The 21,589-nt window shown below is 39.4% G+C and overlaps 1 long non-coding RNA gene across 1 annotated transcript in view; it reads left to right on the plus strand.

Annotated features, from left to right (window-relative positions):
* LOC123609422 overlaps window positions 1-6,693 on the plus strand; it is a 68,003-nt gene extending 61,310 nt beyond the window's left edge. The window contains exon 2 of the long non-coding RNA XR_006717777.1: window positions 6,160-6,693. This is a non-coding gene — a long non-coding RNA (uncharacterized LOC123609422). The remainder of the gene's footprint in view (window positions 1-6,159) is intronic.
* The last annotated feature ends 14,896 nt before the right edge of the window (window positions 6,694-21,589 follow it).

The raw sequence follows: 21,589 nt of genomic DNA on the forward strand, positions 1-21,589 counted from the left end.
TTGAGGAGAGGTTAATAAAGTTATAGGCAGTGTTAATGGCTCATGGGGCTAGTAGTAATGATACTGGGACCACCTGATGTCTGATGGAGCAGGTGGGGGAAGAGTCACCGTTATAAGGAGATAGTAACTGTATAGAAATATGTGGCTTTGGTTAGAAGGAGACAGATAATCCATGACTACCTGTCAGGGAACGTGCTGAGGAGCAAGTAATCTGACTCATTCTCTTTCTACCCTCTAGCCCCGTCCTGGTGCCTCTCATTGGTTAAACTCAACCGAAAGTCAAGGGTCCAAAAGAGATCATTGCGACCATGCATCAGCCTCCAGGGACCCTCCAGAACAGGGCAGAGAAGGCTAGATAATGACAAAGGGACAAATGGAAGATAGCTAGGATATTTACTAACTCAGGAAGAATTTTTAAATACAGAAAGAGTATCAAAGCAAAATAAAAACCACCTTATACAACCAATAAAAAGCAATCATAATCATAACTTCAGATAGAATAATAGTCTACTTGATGTGCTATATGCAGTTCCAGAACAAGACTTCCCAGGTATTGCAGAGTTCTTTTTTCCATTAGCATTGACTAAGAGTTACACTTGCTTATGTTGTCGTCACTAACCCCCCCCCCCCCAGACATCGGACCCCTCCTTCTATCTGTGTTAGTCGACCCAATTCACGAATGTTCCCTCTCACTAAGCCTGGCCTAACCACTTTGGAGATTGTTCTCTTCTTTTGCTTTTTAACTACTTATTGCCTCTGAAATATTTCCCTTTGTTTTTATACTAATGAAGGAAAAATTGGTTAGTTTTTTTAACCTATTAGGCATGTGTGGTTATTCTCTATTTAAAAAAATTAAAAATATGTTTATGTAAACAAAAATGATCATATAAGATATTCACATTGAAACAAAGTGAGTTATTTAAATGAAATTGATACATGTCTTTAAAAAATCTAGTAAGTGGGGAACCTGGGTGGCTAAGTCAGTTAAGTGTCCAATTTGATCTCATAGTTCATGGGATTGAGCCCCACTTTGGGCTCCACACTGACAGTACAGAATCTGCTTGGGATTCTCTCTCTCCCTCCCTCTCTCTACCCCTCCCCTGCTCACTCATGTGCATGCACACTCTCATTCTCTCTCTCTCTCTCTCTCTCTCTCTCTCTCTCTCTCTCTCTCAAAATAAATAAATAAACTTAAAAAATCTAGCACGTGTTTTGTAAATATTTGTCAGCTATTTAAATTGTGACAGTCTTATGGGAAATGACTGTATGCTTGTGCTGCCTACAATATATTTAGAATATTGAGGAATTACTTTCATAACTTTTACTTCCAGAAATTTGGCAGATGAGATGTTCTGAAAAACTCTCCTGCTATAAGCACCTTGAAATGCTGCATAAGGTCAAATATACATCTTTAAACTGTATACATGAGCTCACAATAAAACAGTAGAAATCTACAAGTGTCAAAAATGGACAGAGAGAAGCCCCTGGGTAGTGATGTCCACAGACCGCCCTGGGGCATCTCAAGTCTTGAAAAATCAAGAGAGGAGAGGCTGTGTGGGGATCTAAGACTAGGCATAGGACCCTTTCCACGTGGGGAGCTGGAACTCACATACCTACATGAAGTCCAGACCCTCAAAAAGTCAGTATTTCTCTTTTTCTTTCTAGAAGAGGATGATAGATAAAGTGTTTTTTTTTTTTTCAACGTTTTATTTATTTTTGGGACAGAGAGAGAGACAGAGCATGAACGGGGGAGGGGCAGAGAGAGGGAGACACAGAATCGGAAACAGGCTCCAGGCTCTGAGCCATCAGCCCAGAGCCCAACGCGGGGCTCGAACTCACGGACCGCGAGATCGTGACCTGGCTGAAGTCGGACGCTTAACCGACTGCGCCACCCAGGCGCCCCGATAGATAAAGTTTTTAAAAATAAAAACTTGTATTAGATATTTGGGGGAGGGAGATATAAATATAAAGACCAAATTCTGCCTATGGGAGGAGGATAAGAGGGAGAGTGAAGGAAGTGAATGCACTGAAAAAAGGACACTTCTAGTATATGTGCAGTGTTTTTTACCTCTTGGGGTATGTCCACCTCAGTTTGTTATATTTTTGTTTTGTGAATTATTTTAGAATGAAAGACCATAAAGAAAAAAAACAAGGTCACAAAGTAGCATATATGGTATGTCTGTCTGTATCTGTGCTATGTAAATGTGCAGAACTTCTAGAAGGATGAACTCTTAAACATAGACTTACACAAATTGCAGAAGGATTCATATAGTTAGGTAACACAATTTAAGACATGGAACAATACTATCTATTAGCACTTAAAGATGCTTATCTACATAATACCATTATTATAAAGAGATTATATATATGAGAGATTATATATATGTAATATATATGTATATATATTACATATATATATATATATATATATATACACACACACACATATGTATATATATTACATATGTGTGTGTGCCTTTGTATAAAATATGTAAAAAGAGGGGTGCCTGGGTGGCTCAGTCAGTTAAGCGTATGACTTTGGCTCACGTCATGATCTTGTGGTTCATAAGTTTGAGCCCTGCATCAGGCTCTGTGCTGATGGCTCAGAGCCTGGAGCCTGCTTTAGATTCTGTGTACATACATACATGTATAAAGAGATTGATGAACACCAAATTAAGTATAGTGGTAATATTGCAGGGCAGGGTGGAGAAGGCACCTACAAAGGGCCACCCTAGGTGAATTGGAACAATTTTGATAATATAATTGTCTCTAAAGCTGGGTGGGAGTAGTACATGAATTTCAGTTACGTTATTCTTCATTCCTCTTTTTTCTCTCTTAAATATTATAAAATATACTGTAAAGCTTTTATAATGAAATATTTTGGTGTCATAATCTTCTGAATAGCACTTGGGCATGCTTGAGGTCCTAAAGAAATGCTGGTGATCTGATACTTTTATTTATTTTTTATTATTAAAATTTTTTTTAAGTTTATTTATTTATTTTGAGAGAGAGAGAGAGAGAAGCGGAGAGAGACAATTCGAAGCAGGCTCCACACTGTCAGCACAGAGCCCCATGTGGAGCTTGAACTCATGAACCATGAAATCATGACCTGAACCAAAACAGAGTTGGATGCTTAACCAACTGAACTACCCAGGTGCCCCAATCTGATACTTTTATGGAGTGACCACCTCAGCTCAGAATTGCCTCTTTGATTTTTTTTCTAATTCAATGATTTATTTTATTAATAGTATTTATTGAACTCCTACAATGTCTCAGTCCCTGTTTTACATGCTGGAGATACATCAGTGATTAAAACAGACAGAAACTGTAATCTAGTGCATATCAGATTCAGACAATCTTAAGAAAGTCTGGAATCTGCAAGAAAAATTGTTGGATATACTCTCTTATCTGCTGTTAATGGGGTTAGTAGATAGTTGGTAGAGAGTGCTGGAAGGTTTTTAGATTCATTTCTGAGAGTGCTGTATATCCTCAATCTAGAAATTGCAATCAAATCCTGTGTCAGAATATGCTAAAGTGCACCTATAATTACTATATCACATCCTATTTGGGTAGACTCGTCAGATAGGCCTGGAGGAAAATTGAGTTAGAATTAAATTGAATATTATGACAGTTTTTTTTCATTTATCAGTTGTCCTGATAAGATAGTCTTGATATTGCTGTGGTTTAGATTTGTATCCTAGAAAACACACAGGAATCTTCTTCTGAACCTGAGAAGTCATCACACATCACACTCCCTCCCAAATATTGATTATGATTAATTTGTTCCATATTACTGACTGATAACAAGTATCTTTTTCAAAGGAGTAGAGGATCATGCCTTCTTTGAAGGATAAAACTCAGTGTACTTGCTTGTCCTGTCACCCATCCTGTCACTTAACAAACCACCTAAAACATGATGCCTTACAATAGGGGTGCCTGGGTGGCTCAGTCAGTTGAGAGTCCTACTCTTGATTTCGTCTCAGGTCATGAACTCATGGTTTGTGAGATCAAGCCTGGCATTAGGCTCTGGGCTGACGGTGCGGAGCCTGCTTGGGATTTCTCTCTCTCCCTCTCTCTCTGCCCCTCCCCTGCTCACATACACATACTCTCTCTCTCTTTCTCAAAATAAATAAATAAACCAAAAAAAACCTATGATGCCTTGTAACAATAGTCATTTCATTAAGCTCAAAATCTGTAGTCTAGGAATTTGGACAGTGTTCAGGTAAGCAACTCTTCTGCCTCATGGAGCCCTGATTAGGGTCACTCAGTTGTATTCAGCTAGTGGTTGTTTAGATTTGGAAAGTCCAAGAAGGATTAATTCATGTGTCTGTTGCCTTATTTGTATTGACTGATGTCTGGGCTCAGCCAGGCCCCTCTCCCTTTTTTTATAGTTTGAGGGCTGTCTGCATGGTTTCTCCACAGGGTAATTGAACTTCTTACATGGTGACTCAAGACCCTAAGAGAGTGTGTTCCTAGAGTCAGGAAGTATGAGCTACCAGTCTCATAAGGCCTGGACCCCATACTGGCACGGCACCACTTCCAACCCATCCTATCAGTGAAAGCAGTCACAGAACACACCAGATTCAAGGGGAGTAGACATATATTCCTGAACATATACCAGGGAGGAAGGTCAGTGAATTTGTGCCAATCTTTAATCCATCATACCATCCTTTATCCCTGTTAGCTAGTGAAACTACATTAGGGTCATTGGTATTCATTGTCAGAGCCCGTACATAGGCATAGCTCACTGAGACAAGCAGAATCAGTCAAAGCACAATTGGTCAAAAGGTGACTGATATATCAAAGTGTCTCTTGGGGTGCCTATAAACCAGAGGAAAGCAAGATAATATAATATTGGGCAGCAGGCCAGCCAGTTAGCTGGAACAATGACTCAGCAACTGGGAGTTAGGGGTTACAGCCAGAATGTCATTCCTTCATTTATTCAGTCCATTCCACTTAATAAATACTTATTGAGTGCATAACCACCTGCCAGTTACTACTAGGTGCAAGGGTGAGATACCTGTTCTCATGGATCCTATAGTCTGTTGGAGGTTAACAATAAATGGGTAAATGATTCCGTAACCTACAAAACATTATAGATTTGGCAGGGAGTGAAAATCTATTAGTTGTCAGAAATAACTCTGTATAGCATCCATGTTTAATCTGATTATCCAAGTGGTACCGAAGAACCAAGATCAGGAGGAAGCACATTCTAGAAAGAGTAAGAAGAAAGCGCAAGGTAGGAGGAACTGGATGAAGGTCAGTGTGTTTGGAGCACTATGAATGATGAGAAAGTTGTAGGAAATGAAAATGGAGAAAGATGCAGAAGTCAAATAACTGAGGGCCTAAAACTGTGGTTAGAGGAATTTGGATTTTATTTGGAGTGTGAAAGGAAGCCAATAAAAGAGTTTGATTCAGGAGAGTGGCATAAGTGATTGATGTTGTAAAAACACCTCTGGTTACCGTGTGGGGAATGGACTGTGAGAGCACAAAACTGGAGGAAGGAGACCATAGATTAGTGCAGTGTGTGTGTATGTGTGTGTGTGTCCCCCGATAAGAACTGAAGACCAGGTATTAGTGGTGGAGATGGAAATAACAGATGGGTTCAAGAGATATTTAGAAGGAAACCTCGGTAGGGCTAGGTGATAGATTGGAAGGGTACAGAGGGAGAGGAAGGCATCAGAAGGAGTGCTAGGTAACTGGGATCCCCTGTCATCTCAGCTCCCTTCTCACCCAAGTTAGGAGAGAATATTTAGATCATTATTTTCACTCATCTCAAGCTCGCTTTTGAGAGTGAGGCTTCTGTATCACCAGGTGGCTTCTGTAAATGCTACCAGCAGTGAGCCCAGAAATGTTCAGAGACACTAAATATATTTTCAAAGTGCCTTTCAATTCACTAAGGGAAAAAAAGAGGGGAAGTGCCTTCCTCACCTTTTCACTGTCAGCATATTAGGCTGAGCCAAGAAACATGAGCTTTCCCTCCATATGAGTGTCATAGTGCATCTTTGAAAAGTAGCTAACCTGATTATGGAAATGAAGTTGAGAGACTCAAGCTCTGTGGGAGACTATGACTTGTTCCCCCCGCCTGCCACAGAAATAGCTCTAGGATACCTCACTTCCCTGCTACATGGTGCTATTCCTCTTGATTTATTTTCTCAGGTGAAGGAACATTGAGTGATCACGACTCCAGCTTTGTGCCATTGCGCCCAGCTTTCATCAATCACAGCTTCAGACACTGGACCAAACAAGATGCCAGAAAAAAATCTGAGTGAGAATTATTTTTGGGGCATATCTTTACAATTCTTCAGGTTGTCATTTATCATATTCTAGTCTGAGTGGGGGTGAGTTTGGACTCACATAAAAAAATAAAACATAAAAAAATGTAGAGTGGAGTTATGGACAGGCATACCCTGAAGACACAGCAATGGAGGGATATAAATGTGCTCCACTAGCCAGATGTTGTGGTCTCTGACAAGGAAATGTTGTGGGTTCAAATTTCAGCCTCCTTAGCTTCACAGCTTAGCTCTTGTTCATCTCCCTTGTTAAAAATTTCTCCCTTGTTAAAAGATTCATGTGAGCAACTTGTACAAATAAATCTAACTATCAGAGTCAAAGCACTTTGATATTCAAAAATCTGTGGTTCAAAAAATCTTTGGTCCTTACTTCTAACCAGTAAATTTTGCTTCAACTGAATTGTTTCTCTGGCTCTTCACATTCAGCAATATGCTCTGTTCAACTTAGAGCAAGATATTTTAGAATTATTTCTAAATCAGTCTAAGATATGCACAAATAAATAGAAATTTGTGGTCAGTATCTTCTGTTCTATCTGTATACCATGCTAACAGTTCTAAACACCATAAACGTGCAGAGTAAATATTTGACACTCGGCCACTGCATGGAACACTCCAGTAGATACCATTTGTACTGTCTTTCAGTCCTGGCCACTGGATAGTTAGCCAAGCGAGGCCCTTCACATGCCCCATGAAAGTTGTGGAACGAGGCAGCCTTGTTGTTCACCATCCATGAATCAACTTCATGAACCTATTAAATGTCCCCTTCCTGGACTTACCCAGCTACAGATGTCACCTGATAGTGTGCTTATATAATTTATACCTTGGCTTTTGCTTTGGTTTCTGAATGTATTCTGTCCTACTGTACGAGAACCCTAACCCAAGCCCCACCTAGTTATTTCATTCTCTTTTCCAGGGGAGTGGAATCTGTTCTCTGTGGCCACCCCATGCTGTATTCCAACACTTGGCTAGGATCTTGGCCTAGCAAGCCTAATTTGCCTTAGTCTCCTCCAGAAATTCTTTCTGTAAACCTCATCTGCCAGATCCAATTCAGATCAAGGCCAGGTGTGCTCACCCCCTAAAACTCTGTACCTTGTCCTATTGTGAAATCATGCCCAACCTTGATTCTGACATTTTGGGCTTAGTCCCCACTTCTTGCAGGATCACCTTTAAGGATCTTGTGGGCAACACAAGAGATGACATTATCCCATCATAAATCCATGTCATTGGACATGTAAGTGTGGGCTAAGTTATATATAACTTCAGTTAAGAGCCTCTTGACACATAGTTTTAAATTTAATTGCTGAAACATGTCAATAAATATCACATATTTTCTATTTTCATCCTATATGAAAAACATAGAATATTTGGAAGATCAGTTCACAAGCATTGGATCCTCTTGCATAGGGTCAACTAGTGACAAACTTTCTCATCCTGAACTGTCATTCTCTCCTTTCCATCCAAGCTCCCCTATCTTTTCACCCTAGGGAACCCTTAGAAATTTGGACCAAAGGAGGAAGTTAGATACAAGAGATGCAAGCCACAGGTTATCTTCAATTGTTGTTTTCCTTTGTGGTGAGGAGAATGAGATCTGCCCTTGTCTTCCTAAAGAGACCCATAAGGCTCTGGACATAATGAGTTCTATTCTGGGAAATAAACCAAAAAATGAAATTTGGATTATTTTAATGCTGCGGTTCAGTGATCCAAAGAAAACAATGAGTTGAATATTTGCAAATACTGTAATGTGACTTAGTTACACCATTGCAGTCTAGATACAGATTTAAGACACATGAAATCCCTCTGCTTCCTGGTGGCCCCCCAGGGGTGACATCACTTGTTATGAAGTTAAGAGGGAGTAGCTCAAAGAATGTAATGGAAAAATCCCAAATTCATATGTAATTGGTTATGAATTCCAGAAAGTTCACTGTGTTTACCCTGGAAGACTGCATCTTTTAGGAATCAGGAGTCTTTTGTTGAACATGAAACTGTTGAAGATCCTATTCCTCCTACTTACACACCCAGATTTTGTTGATTTGAAACTCAGATGTAAGCATGGGGACCTTCAGCCGCTCCCTTTTTGGCAGGAATGGGAGGTAGGATATCTCAGGACAAGGGGCAAAACCCCACTGCTTGTCTTGAACAACCTCTCCCCATTTTCAGAATGGGAGGGTTTGGGTAAATGGCCAAAGACTGTTTCTCTGGTTGTGTGCAGTAGGCACAACACAGTGAAAAGAGCAGTGCTTTGGTGTTGGGCTGCTGACCTGGGTTTCAACCCTATTACTGACTGTGTAATCCTAGGAAAGTGCCTTGATCTCTCTGAGTCTGTTTCCTTATATGCAAAATTGGGGATAAAAATACTTACCTTGCAAGAATTGTTGTGAGAATTGAAGATAACTATTTTTCATGTTTCCCAAAGAGTAGAAATTCATAGCCAATAATAGCAGTTATAAGTATTTGTGATTATTATTACTACTATTATTATCTTATCATCTCCCTCTCCTAATACTTCCTTCTGAGAATTGCTTACAAATTCCCCAGTGGTGACCAAGCTCTGAGAAACATTCTATTTCTTCTTTTGTCTTCGGGTGGACTATCTCCCAAACTTACCCCAAACTGCTGAGATTTCCTCAGCCTGACTCACACCCCACAAGGGTCTTCCTACTCAGAACCTGAATATTGCTTCACTCACCTTTGCAGAGCCTCCTGTCTCATGCTCAGAGAGCCCCAGAGACAGTCTGTGCCTCCACTGTGGTGGTTAAAATCAAGCCACCAGCATGAAGGCTCAAGCCACCAGCATGAAGTCTTCAAAGAAGACTCAGTTATTGTTTGTGCCTTGAATAAAGGAATTAGCTTAATCATTACACTTTGCTATCAGAAATGGCCAAACACAATTTCTAACTTTCAATAATTTTTATACCATAATCATAACTCTACCTATGACCATAGATTTTAAATTTATATATGACGTAAGTGTAACTTAAGTGTAACTTTTATAAGTGCAACTTTTATATATCTCCATGATTTAATTAAACTAACTCGGGACTCTATCCTATCCCCACTCGCTGTAGAGGGAAAGATGATCTTGATTTTGCAGATTGAACGTAATTTAGTCACATTCAGTTGAAAATTTAGCCTCTCAGTTAATTATATTCAATTCAGGATTTAGAGGCACACAATTCAAAGTTTGTAACCTTTCCTTCCATTTGCCACTCTGTACTGTTATGTCGGGGTAGCATGTCTGGTCTACGGGCCAACCTCAGCTCTTCAGCAGCTGCCATTGGCTTTTTAGGGATCTACCTCTGAAGCACTCTATCTGTTGCTGATGTATCTGGTTGGGGATCTTGGACAGAAATAGGATTCTGATGTTTATTGTCCCTGCCAGAGCCTCTGGTGAGGGGATCCATGTCTTCTGCATCCTTCTCACCCTGACTGGGACTTCTTTTAAAAAATTTTTTTTTTTTTTACATTTATTCATTTTTGAGACACAGAGAGAGACAGAGCACAAGCATGGGAGGGACAGAGACAGAGGGAGACACAGAATCCGAAGCAGGCTGTCAGCACAGAGCCTGAGTCTGTGCTGAGCTGTCAGCACAGAGCCTGACGTGGGGCTCGAACCCAGGAGCTGTGAGATCATGACCTGAGCTGAAGTTGGACATTCAACTGACTGAGCCACCCAGGTGCCCCTGACTGGGACTTCTTTTATTCCTCTGTCCCTTATGGCCCTTCTCAGTGCCATATAAAGGATGCATGAACTTCTGGATAACCACCGTATTGTTCTTAGGTCGTTTCCCTGCTTAAACATACCACCCCTGCCTTCCTACTCCACTCCATCCACCCTGTGACAATGCCAGCACATTAAGAGGAAGTCTCCTTTCACAGATCCAGACAGCAAGTGGAGCAGAAACCTTCTCTATGTTCAGCCTCCTCCCAAGTTACCTGGGATTTTTGTAGTCTTATGTTCCTTCCTTAGCCTGAGGCCCAGGGGATGGGAAACATTGCTCGTTGCTGTTCTGATAGCTTTTCATCTTGTCTTTCTTGCTAAAAGAAACCCAGTTTTGTTCAGGATACCAATGTGGTTAGTGTCAATATTTACCTTTTCAAGTTCCCTTTCACTAGGGATGGGCAATAAGGTATAAATGGGGAAAAAGAGATATAAATGGATATAACTGGATAGGCCTCTCTGAAGGTATTGTTTCTAGGACTTAAAAAAACTTAAAAAGCTGATATGTACCTTTGACTTTTCTCCTTCTTAATTATTGAAGTGCATCCATGATGACAGGAGGTAGAGTACTCACCTCGTAACTGACCAGCCATAGGCTAACATGGCAATCAGATGCCAGGAGAAGTCTGGAACGTTGATGAATTACTTACCTTCAAACTTCTTATTAGAGGGGAAAAATAATCCCCTCCTTACGTAAGTCATTGTGATTATGTCACTTGTACTTGTAGCTAAAAGCAATAAAAATGATCACCTTGGACACCATATATATCCTAGTCTTGCCACTTCTAAATATGTGTGACTTTTCAACTTCCACTTGTACCCCTAGACTAGCAAGTGTTTTTATTAACATTCTATATGTCAGGAAACCGCTGTTATATCATTGTGGGGAAATGAAACTTCTCTGGATTCCTCAGTGCTCCTGCAAAAAGCTCCAGTCGCCTGAGACAGACAAATGTGAAAGATACAAAGATAGAGAATACTGGCTTTCACTTCCCCTGGATGCATTTTCACATGCCATAAGGATTAGATCTGTAGCCATTTGTTTTTCTAATGATGTAGCTAATTGTTCTGATCTGAAAGGATAATACAACTTCTCTTATCTCCTCCAAATCCAAACATCCTGAGATAGGCACTTAGATTAGCTCCTAGGAATTTATGTATAAAAAGAGATGAAAAACCAGGACCTCTCTAGGTTGGAACACACCAGGCTTTTTGACTCCTGGAGAGATTTTATTTACAATCCAAATAGAGTGAGAACCCAGCATCCTTTCCATTCTCAAAGGATCAGAAGTTTTTAAATTTCTTTCTTTTCATCTTTTATTTGGGGAAGGACATAGAGGTGGCAGCTTCTTTCCTGTGTGTAAATGGAGAAAATCCATTATTCTCTGCCCCTGCCCCACACACCTAAGTTAAAAGTTTCCATGGCTCTCATTGAGAAGTCTGGGGGATCGGTGTGAGGGACAGACTCTGCAGTCCTATTCTGGTTGTTGATCTGGTTGTATCAATAAAGAATTCCCAGATGCTTTATGTCCATAGGATTCACATATAAAAAGTACAAGGAGCATAACACGTCCCCAGTTCTTAACAAAACAATCACATCTTTATCCGTACTACTCTGTGGTCTAGTTTATAGCCTCTATTGTTTGATTCCACTAAGTTCAGACTCATTTAAAACTGCAAGTTCTACTTACTCTAAACCACCCGACTCTTTTACATTCTTACATGAAATGGACTTCATGAGCTTAATTTGGAAGTCCAAGTAGGAACATTAAATCTTTTATCTTTGCTGTACTCTTCCCTTACTCTGAAGAGGGCCTTTAGAGAAGTAATCTTACAGAAATAAAATATCCATCATACAATATTTCAAAATATGAACCTGTTGTACTTTTCTGTGTTAGCTAGTATGATATAATGTCACGTGATGCTATAATTTCTCACAACATTGTAAATTTAAACTGTTGTCAGACTTCTTCAGAACCACAGTGAGCAGTACCTCTGCTGACCTTATTGTTTATTTTGTGCTATGCCATTTCCCTCTGTCTCTTTTTACAATGTCTTTCTTGCATGACATGGTGCTTTGCATCTTGTGGTGGTGTAATGTGTGCCCACCAACCAGCTTATCTTCTTTTTCCCTTCAAATCTGGTATGTTAAGTGGCCACAAATTCTTTGATCCTTTTCCCATTGAGAGGTGAGGTCAATTTTCCTTCGCTCTGAATTTGTGCACCTTCTGTTAATGGCAACAGTAGAGTACAGCAGAAATGACACTGCACTAGTTTCTGAGTCAAGGCCCTAAAAGATCAGCTACTTCTGCTTCATAGGAAACACTCCTGCATCTTAGCCACCATGTAAGCAACCCAATTACTCTCCAGAAAAGATCACATGGAGAGGACAAGGGTCCAGCTTAGCTCATGTTTCTAGCTCTCCTTGTCAAGGCATTGAGCCTGTGAAGGAAGCTATCCTGAACCGTTCAGACCAATTCCAGTTAAATACCCAAGTGACTCCAGTGGATATCTCGTGGAACAGAAGAATTGCCCCACTGAGCCTTACTTGAATTCCTAACCCCCCAAATTATGAGATATAATTAAATTGGATGTTGTTTTAAGCCACTGATTTTAGGAGGACTTTATTACACAGCAGTTGATATCCAGAACACCCAGGCTCATCTCTGTCCTTCCTCTTTGTCACCAGCATCCATTTTTTCCCTTCTCCTGAGGACTGTCTCATAGCATCCCCAACATTGATTATATCGAAATGCTATTTATTATGATAACAGTGGTTCAAGGAACTGTATAGAAAGTTAATTGCCAGACAAATTGCTTAATAGCCTAGAATGTGAATTGTAATAATTATGTTTGATATCTGCAGGATCTAGGTCTGTCTTCTATTTGGTTAGACATTGTGTTCACTAAGAAATAGATTTTTTAAAAGCCAAATCAACACTATCATTCCTTATGCTGACGGACGTATTAGTATTAATAAACCCTGAATAGCCTCAGGGGTTGATTTCTTTTCCATTTAGATCTATTAGGATTCATAAAACATAATTTTGGTTAATGCAAAGAAATACATCCAACATGAAATGATGCAGTTTTTGTCCCAAAGCTTAGAGGAAAGAATAACATTTAAAAAATTTAAAGCAGAATCAAGACTGAATTTCTGTTTCTTGGAAGGATTTAGATGAGAAAGGAGGAGGTGAAGAGGTTGCAGTGTGTTTGCATAATCATGCTGTTTTGATTTTCCTTTGAAAATTTTAGAGTCCTTCTTCCTCCAAAGTTTTTTTTTTGTGCCGGAGCCTACCCAAGTGGCACGGGAGACAAATCTAGGTCCCAGGTTCCTCTAGCAGTGAGTATTGGTCTAATCGGACCCAAACCCCCTTACTGTCCTGAGATGAAATTCATAGGTAACATAATCTATCTCTGCAAATATTTTGAATAAAATATATAATGCCCTAATTTTAATGTAAAAGAGAAATAGAAGGAAATAATTTATGACACAGTATTTTAACATGTAAGAACTTGCACTCAATAATACTGCAAGAATAATGAAGAATCACGTCCTTGTACACACATACACATAGAAGCACTGTGATGGTGACAGCCACCAGTGATTCAGAGGTGATATATTGGTGACTCAAATTCCACAAACTCTGTTGCCACGGGTGATATGGTTTTCTGGGATGATGGATTGCCATTAGTAACATATTGAACAAAAAGTAAAATTATCCCTTAATATACATAGTTGTTGCACTCTTATTTTTAAGATTCCATTGCATGTTAAACTCATTATACATTAAAACCATCCCAACTTACTTTGTTTTCATGAGTGTCCAGTGGGATATTCAAAAGTCATGTGGCTATGAGACAGTTTTCTATTATGTAAGATTGTTTAGCACATGAACAATATCCAGCATCCCTACTCCCTCCTTCATCACTGTGATGAAAATATTTCCCTCCACAAATTTTGGAAAACCTCCCTAGAGTAGAGTTGCCAGATTCAATCCAGGATGCCTTGTTATATTTGAATTTCAGAGAAACAACAAAATATTTTTCAGTATAAATATGTCTCGTGAAATATTTGGGACATGCTCTCACTATAAAAATAACTGTTTCTCTGAAATTCACATTAACTAGGCATCCTGTATTTTTACTTACTAAATCTGCAACCATACCCTAGATGGAGGTACCAATCTCTTGAGAACCTCTGCTCAGCAGGCCACTCTCAAGACTTCAACATCTGGAATCCTGGCCCTGGGAAACACTGAGCATCTCATGAGGAGAGGCATAGGGTGTGAGGACACAGTCGCTTTCCCTCTGTTTCATCCATTGCCTGCAACATGCAGAAATTCTCTAACGCTGGAACTGGTTTTTGGGTTTGTCCAAACTTGACTGTGGCGCTGCATTTTATTTGTAATTCAGTTCTCTATGCTAATTTTCATTTAAAGGAAATCAGAAAGGAATCCAAGTCTGAATTTTTCTAAGAAACCATCTAAGACGTTTCCTTTGTGAGGCGAAAGGGACAGTTAACCTGTCATTGATTTTCACGTTGGCATCTTTTCTCTCTGGAGATAATGAAGATAAATAGAGAAATGGCATAGCAGTTTATTGCATCTTTTGCTGCACATATTTCTTCTGAATATCAAGTACAGACTTGGGTGATATTAAGAGAAAGGAGAAAGAGGATAAGGGGGAGGAATAAAGGTGTACATGTCTGTCTCTCCTATATGACTAAAAGCTTTTCTGAGGAGGGATGTTAGGATTCTTACTCATATGTCTCCCCAGAGGTGTCTAGCATAGTACATGGAACGGTGGAACTTCAGTTTCTCCATAATGTGACAGAAACAATCAAAGGCACCAGAGTAAAGCAGATTTCATATTAAATAACATGACATATATGAGTCAGAAGTAAATTATTTTTACAAGACCTAAAAAAAAAGTTTTGGAGCAAATTTCCTCAATTTTACAGATGAAGAAAAGTAAGATTCAAGGGGTCTTAGCTTCTTAGAATAATATGTTGGACCTGGAAGCCGGGCCTCCTGAAAATGTCTCCAGAATTTTATTTCATTAGAAATATTTTCAGAACGTTCGAGCCCCAATTTGCCACAGTAGCCACTGTTATCACACACACACACACACACACACACGCCCCTCTTTTTTTAGCTTTTTTCCCTGCCTCTCTCACGTCCTTACACCATCACTTCTAAAATAAACTACTTATACTTTTTCTTATCTCGGAGTCTGCTTTTAGAACCCAAGTTAAGACAATGGTGTGATGGTATAATTTTCTTGTTTTATTATTTTTTTAAATTTGTTATTTTATGCACTGATCTTTTTGTAATTGGTGAATTGGCCTACAGAGACCAAAGTGATTTTATTGCATAGACAAAATGTGGTTGTCATTGGGGCTATTGGCAAATGTTTTGTTTCTCCTTTTTCTAAGCATGTAGTGGGATTGCATGCCTCCTCTCCCAAAGCAGATATGGCCATTTGACTTGATGTGGCTGATGAAAGTAGTGGAGGTGATGTATCTTTAAGAACCAGTGCATGGCCCCTTATGTTAACTAGTTTTTGTTTTTGTTTTTGTTTTTTTGTTTTTTGTCTTACTGTGTGGTGGACAGACTCCAAGATGACCCCCACTGATCCTCACATCCTACGGGTTCGTGACCTTGTGCAGTCCCCTCCTCTTGAGTATAGGCTGTTCTGGTAACTTGATACTAACAAATAGAATATAGCAAAGGTGTTGGGAAGTCATTTCCATTATTATATTTATTAGATTGTAGATTTGTCTTGCTAGCACATTCGCTTCCTTCCTGGCTTTAGTGAAACAAGCTGCTATGTTTTGAGTTGCTCTGTGGTGAGGCTGACATGACAAGGAACTGAGGCCCCCATTCCAACCATGTGCAAGGTACTAAATCCTCCCAAAAACCACATGAGTGAGGAAGTGAATCTGTCCCCATTCAAGCTTTCAGATGAGAGTCCTAGCCTTGGCTAACGTTTTAATTACAGTCCTGTGAGAGACCAAGAAGCCAATAACCCAGTTAAGCCATGTCTGAATATTTGACCCAAAGAACCTACAAGACTCTTGTGTGTACTGTTTTAAGCTGCTAAATTTGTAGTAATTTGATATACAACAATAGAAAACAAGTTGGCAATTGTGGTAGTACAGAGATATAACCTCCTGCAAACTGGGTCCCAGCTGAGCCAGTGAACATGGAGCGCTGTTGAAAAATAAAACTTTGGGGGAGGAGTGCCTGGCTGGTTCAGTTGGTGGAGCGTGCAACTCTTGATTTCCAGGTTGTAAGTTTGAGCCCTATGTTGGGTGTAGACATTACCCCCCACACACACAAAAAAGAAAAGAAAAGAAAAAAATATATATCTTTGGTATTTAAGACTATAGTGGTTTTGGAGCTGTTGCTGAAGCATAGTTTAGCCTACAGCAGCTGAATTGCAATGCAAGTCTCCTGCTTTCCCCACCTGTTTACCTACATTATTAAATAAAGAAAAAGTTCCAAGGGCACCTGGGTGACTCACTCAGTTAAGCATCTGACTTGGGCTCAGGTCATGATCTCGCGGTCCGTGGGTTCAAGTCCTGCATCAGAGCCTGGAGCCTGCTTCAGATTCTGTGTCTCCTTCTCTCCCTGCCCCTCCTCCACTCGTACTCTGTCTCTGTCTCTCTTTTTCTCTCAAAAAGTAAATAAAAATTAAATTTTTAAAAAAGAAAGAAAGAAAAATTTCAGTTGCGATATATGATAGTCATCTTGAGTTACGCAGAGAACAGAATTTTGAATGCAACCAAACTTAGTTACAAAATCTCCTCTAAATTAATATTCATCTATAATAATCTTTGTCTTTCTTAGCTACTTGTTTTAAAACGTAACCTCCTCAAAGTTAAGGCCTATTCAAATCTCATCTTTGACATGCAAATACCCTAATACTAAGTGCTAATATCCTGCCAAATTTCTGAGTAGTTGCCTCAAACCTAAAACAGCTAGTTCTACCCTTGTTGAAAATAACAACAGCCCAGCATCTTGCTGTAGCTTGGTGATTTGCCTTTCTGACATTTTGTGTTTAGCAGGAGGTTAATTAGACACAATTGCAACACTGCTGTGCTGCCCTAGGGCACAACACAAAGGGCCAATTTGGAGACAACTGTATCTCGGAAACCCTAGGAGATACCAGCTTGAAATTTCCAGCAGGTTTAAAACAGAATCTTCTTTACAAATTTAGTAGCTTTATTGGAACCTTAGGTCTGCAGCATAAACCGTAATTGGACTAAAGTTTTCATGGCAATGATCTGCTCAAGGACATAGTGAAAAGTCAACTTTTCAATGTGTTTATCTACTTCTTGACTCCTAGGCACAATTGGAAATGCTAATATCCAGATGCCCTTCTACAGAAAAAAAAAAAAACCAAAAAACCTGAAGGCGTTTAATTTGAATGATAGAATGCGGTTTTTTCTGTCCCCAAAACTAACTCATACGTTCAGACCACCAGTGAAAGAGAAAGCAAATATAAACGTGGGAAATGAGTATAGTAGAGACAACTGCTTAGTGCACTGTATGCTCTAACAAAAGGAAGAAGTAACCACTCCTGGGATTTGAGGCATCTCCTGGGTAGGCAGGCAAGCCTGAGGCTCCCAATTACCTCGGATGCTAACTCTGAAAGCCCTTGTTCTTCTTTTGGCCAAATATGCCTTCCTCTAAGACTTGGCATAGGTCATGTCACTTCTCCCTGAGAGTCTAATTGGTCCTCTAAATTCAAGTCATTGATGGAGACAGGTCTGATTCCAGTCCCAGACCCCTCACTTACTCATCGCATGAATTTGATCAAATTACTCTGTCTTTTTAACTTCATTTTCCGCAAATGGGGATAATACTTAAGAGGTTGTGGAGAAGATTAGGTGAGACAATAACTGAAAAGTCCTTCTTGGCCACCAGCTGGGTGCTTTGTTAAGAATTTGACTAATTTTTTTTTTCCAAGGATGGAAAATTTATTCAGGTAATGTTTGAGAATTCATATGTGCCACAATAGGATATTAAGAATGAAACGGTAGAAATCTCACTCTTCCTTAACCCTGTCCTACTGCCCAACCAGATCCAGACACTGCATCACTGTCACTGCCATTTTGCTAAATGGAAGCCCGCAGGCACTAATCACACGGGCAACTGCATGTGTCGTAAAAATGCACAACTTTACCATTAAAAGCTGTCCGTCTCTTTCTCTCTGGCTACACTGGCGATTCTCCAGTTAGTTCAATACTTTAAAGGCTGCAGCAGCATGCAAAAGAATTTCATTTCATTTTGCTTTTTGTTTTTTTAAAAAAAAAGTTAAGAAAGGTCTCCAGGAGATGGTGAGTTTTATTGTCTTGTCTGGACTGAGGTTTGATTTGCTTTCGAATGTTCCAGGATGGAGAGACTAGGAGGAAGCACAGGATGCAGAGGTCTATTCGGTGTAATCTTCTCCCTCATTCTCATCTTCGCCATCAATGGAGAGAGCAGCATACTTGCTTGCAGAACTGAACTTGGAAGCTGGACTTTCTTCAGGTTTCTTTGGCTTAGGTGCAGATCGGGAGTCTTGATGCTTTTTGCCATCTTTCCTATCTGATCCCTTCCAGTGGTCTTTGTTCCCTCCGTGTCCTGGACCATGGCTGGAGTGCCCACTTTGGCCTTTTGGGACACTCACCCCATCTACTTTGCTTTCGTCTTTCCTTGCTGGTCCTTCCTCAGATGGTTGAGCCGGAACTACTTTCCCCCCACCACTTGTAGGGGACTGCTGCTCTGTGTCTGAGCTCTGAGATCGAGGAGGAGGGTTAGAACTTCGCTTCACCCAAGCATTTTCCTTTGGTGGAGGGGCTGGCAATGCCTTTAGAGGTTGTTCAGGTTTGGGAATTTGACTCATTTTTTACACCACTCATTCTATTTAGCAGTTAATTAATTTGGGCTTTGAAATCTCTGAAAAAGTGTTACACTTGTCATGTTTGTATCTTGCTCCTCAGCTATCCAATAGATTTTGTAAAAGCAAGGATGAATTGTCATTATTCTTTAGGTCCAGCCAACTCCTACCATGCAGTAAGAGTTGGTTTTATGGTATAAATGGGAAGGCATTCCTCACACGGCGACCTGGACCTGTCACAGGGCCTGTCTCTCAAGAGTGACTTAATATATTGAATGATTGATGAGACACAATAGAGAGGTCACCGTAATGCTAATTTCAGTGACCTTGATGGAATATGATAATTTCACTAATGTGAATTGTAAATGTGAGCATTTAAAATGAATAAGTTCTATTTTCAACATCTGTGTGCAGGAGGCATTCAGTTTGCTGTTTTAGAAAGTTAGAGTCATTTGATTTGTCCCTATATGAGTGTTTTCAGGCACATTCCTGTATTAATTAAGTCTGGTTTTTTTTTTTTCAGGGATTTCCAGCAGTACATGCCCCGTATATTCAGGCATGAAAGGCAAAATCCTCTATACATATACATACATATACATTTGGAGAGGAGATTTGGAGCTTCTCAGGAGAGGGTAAAATTGTGGCAGGAAGGTCTCAGATGCTCGAGGCTGTTTTCTCTTCCAAGGAGAAATTCTCACATTGGCCTGTTTTCCAAACTGTACAAAGGAATACATGCATCTATGAAACTTCTAAGACCCAGAGACATTGCTCTGAATCCAGTGTAAACTCTTTTGTGTGTAGCTAAGCAGGACTAGTGAATAATACAAGTATACTAATATATTCCATTGCTGCACTAAAAATCCTTGGAAATGGAATTGTAATAGCAGAGAAATTTAAAGACAACTTCACTGCCAGGAGCTCCTGTCAGCCTGCAGCTGCCCGGAGTCTGAGGAGTGGCAGAGAAGAGGCCTGATCCACAGCAGTCTGAACAGGTGATGGATTTTACCTACAGGCACAAATTGGATGATGCATGTTATTCCCCTGCCTTTTTGCCCTCTGTGGGTGGTATGTTTGCCTGCAAGTTTTACTGAAACTGTCCGTTTTAGTCTAAAGATATATTTAGTACAATTACTTAGCAGCAAATGTGTTTCTAAGAGAGATAGAACTTGTGGTTCCACACTTTAGCCACATCTCTCCATTTTCATTTCCCAATCACATTCTGGCCTTTTTCAAAGGATCCGGGGGCATGTCACCTCCTCTCCGACACTCCAGTCTTTAGTGAAGAGATGTGAAATCTGCACATGCACGTTACTCAGCACAAAAATGCTGCTCAGGGTGCACATTTACCATTGTAACCTGCACCGTGTATTGTGTTGCATGCATTACAGTGTATGCTGTTAATGTTGATTTTTTAAATAAAATCATCTTGACATGAGCAGTGTATTAGTAGATACATCAGGTGATAGCAAATATTATATCATGAGGGCAAAGATAATGATGATGATTATGCTGGTTCTCACAGTAGGTGAGGTTTTCTGGGTTGTTCCATCAGTTAGGACATAGGTTAAGCTGTGGTAACAAAGAGATCCCAAAATACAGTGGCTTAAATTAGATAGAAATTTCTTTCCTTTTCATGTAGCAATCCAGAAGCAAACACCTATGTGACTAAAAGGACATATGTTCATCCAGAGACTGGACTGCTGGGTTGGCCCAATCATCCTTAATATACAGAATTACATTCAATTTAGAATCCTTCTCTGGTTTTGCTAACTGATAAGTGAAAGAGGTCACTGTTTCTAGAGCTGAACCCTTTCTCAATTTTCATGAGGCATAAATAGCATCAGGTAATTATTGATTGGAGTGTAAATATGCTTTTCTTTTTGTTAGCTCCATAGCCTCCATTTATCTAATTCAGGGTTCTTTTGGTTTCTGCACATAGCTGATGAAGGAACAGTCTTCTGAAAGCAGAGATTTAATAATTAAAATGGTCAAATTTGTACAGAAAACTTTTTGGGAAAATGTGTATTTTTAAAATGTAACTACAAAGAAAAGTAAATATTATAAACACATTTCTGTGATTGCATTTTATGCAATTTCCAAAGAATTACGTATATAAGTGTAAGCCTCTTTCTACTCTTGGATCTATAGTCATATTTGTATCACTGTACTGAGCAAAATATATTTGCATTTCAGAGGTAGGTTGATATTTGTAAAATATCATATCACTTATGTTTATACATAATAAATTCCTTAGCTAGTTAGTAAACAATTCTCAAAATGGGGAAAGGGGTAGAAAATTTGTTTAGTGTAATTACAGAACACAGAAAAGCCTTTAAAGAAAATAAAAGACTTGTTTGTTTTGACTCACAAAGTTATAATATAGAATTTTTTTTCATTATAAATGATTGAAAATTAATATTGGACCACTTTTCTCTTTTAAATACTCTAGTGAATTGAATTATATAATGTTGCAAATAAAAATTTAGTCATATACAGCAGATTCTTAAAAGTTTACATGTGATGAAGAAAATAGATTTCCAATTCTCAGATTGCTTTTCAATTTTCTTGCTGTTAAAATAAAAAGTGTCATTGAATTTACACTTCTGACTTCCTCTCATCCTTCTATGGATCAGAGACTGAAAGGTCTGGTTGAGTGAGTTTTATAATATGAATCTTCAAATCAAATCCA

Source organism: Leopardus geoffroyi, chromosome A1, assembly GCF_018350155.1.
Source record: "Leopardus geoffroyi isolate Oge1 chromosome A1, O.geoffroyi_Oge1_pat1.0, whole genome shotgun sequence".
Taxonomy (NCBI): domain Eukaryota; kingdom Metazoa; phylum Chordata; class Mammalia; order Carnivora; family Felidae; genus Leopardus; species Leopardus geoffroyi.